Source organism: Echinops telfairi, unplaced genomic scaffold (assembly GCF_000313985.2).
Source record: "Echinops telfairi isolate 266 unplaced genomic scaffold, ASM31398v2 ScPeMD7_7441;HRSCAF=8479, whole genome shotgun sequence".
Taxonomy (NCBI): Eukaryota; Metazoa; Chordata; class Mammalia; order Afrosoricida; family Tenrecidae; genus Echinops; species Echinops telfairi.
Window position 1 is genome coordinate 296382 of NW_022111341.1, and position 1950 is coordinate 298331.

Here is a 1950-nt window from a genome sequence, read left to right on the forward strand (position 1 = left end):
CAACGCCACTGGACCCAAAGACTTTCTACCCACTGGATTGTGATCATCCAGCATTTGGCTTCATTGCATGTGTTTCATGAGTCTGAAGAGGACTTTATAGATTGCTAGGGCACCTATGGGCTAATATCGGACTTATGGACTTGATCTGGACTGGGATGTTTTCTCCATATTCAATTGCTCTTGTATATAAACCTCTTTCTTATAAACATATGTGTGTCCATGGATTTGTTTCTCTAGTCTACCCAGAATAACACAATACAGACTTTCAAAGCATAAATCCCCCAATAACAAGTTTGTGTACTGTTGGCCTCCTCTAAGGTAAACAATTAGTATAGAGCATTTGATGAGTTCTGTGACTAAATCTTGTGAATTACCAAAGTCAAGGGTGTAGTGGGAGCCTCTAGTCCAGTGGTTCTCAACTTGTGGGTCGTGATCCCTTTGGGGGGGTCAAATGACCCTTTCACAGGGGTCGCCTGATTCCTAACAGTAGCAACATTACAGTTATGAAGTAGCAACGAAAATAATTTTATGGTTGGGGGGAGTGTCACCACAACATGAGGAACTGTATTAAAGGGACGTGGCTTTAGGAAGGTTGAGAACCACTGCTCTAATCAGATGTGAAGGAACTGGGGACGTTTCAAGTACAACTGGTATCTTGAAGAGGTAGAACCCCCACATTTGTATCCAACACATCAGAAGTGAGGATGTTATGTGGACTCCAAACTTCCGGCTAGTATGTAAGGTCTTAGACCAACTTGGCAAACTGAAGGACTGTATTCTTTAGCTTGTGAGATTGGACTTTGGTCTGAGTGGTTAGGGTCAGAGGAAGAAGTGGTGTGTTTCGGAACAGAGGGGAAAATGATTAAAAATTCATTTAATTTGGTCCACATAGAACCATTTAACATCTTAAGTTCAAGCTTCAACAAGTTCTCTCTGATAATTTATCAAAAACGAATATAGACTCTTAAATACTATGAAAACATCTGATGCATATTAAGGAAAATGCAAATTAAAACAACAATGAGATGCTAATTCTCACCCATCAGACTGGGAAGACAAACTCAGAAACTTGGCAAGACCCTTTATTAGCAAGATTAAGGAGGAACATGTGCTTTCATGCACACTGGGCAAGGAAAATTGGTCCAGCTCTACTGCAGAGAACTTTGGCAACCCTAATCAATCCATGTATAGGTTTCCTTTGAGATTCAATTTTCTATAAATTTGACTTTTTCACACACTTTCAACAACAACTATCAAAATAATAAGGGATTAAAAACTATTGTACATCCACCCAATGAGGTAGTATGTAGTTCTAAGGTAGTAGACCTAGCATCTGAACAAGTATCATCGAAGCAATTCAACACCAACAATTCAAGCAAGAAAGTGAACTTCAACCTAACCCTCACACCTTATCCAAAAATTGACTCAAGATGGATCATAGATTTTAATATGAAATTTAAACTATAAAAATGTTAGAAGAAACATAGGAAATCTTGGGGACATAAGACTACTTGGTGAATTCTTAGACCTGGTACAAGTATTATTTTCAAAAGATAAACTCAAAATGTACATTGTCAAAATTAAAAACATTTGCTTCATGACAGACCTTGTTAAGGATATGAAAGATAAGCAATAGATTAGCTGAAAATATTCACAAACCATATTTCTGACAAAATACTAATAACTAGAATGTTTTTAAAATCTCAAAATCAAGTAAAATCAGCAAACAATTCAATCATCTTCCTCACACACAAAAAGAAGTTCTGCTGAAAATACGTACATGGCCATATGTTCAACATCATTAACCATTGGTGAAATGCCAATTAAAACTGTGAGATGACATCACTAACCATATTAGAACAGCTACAGTAAAAAATGACAGCATCAAGTCCCCATAAAATATATTTCTGTATCGGTCCCGGGTTCACCGCACCTGCCCGCCCGCCCGCC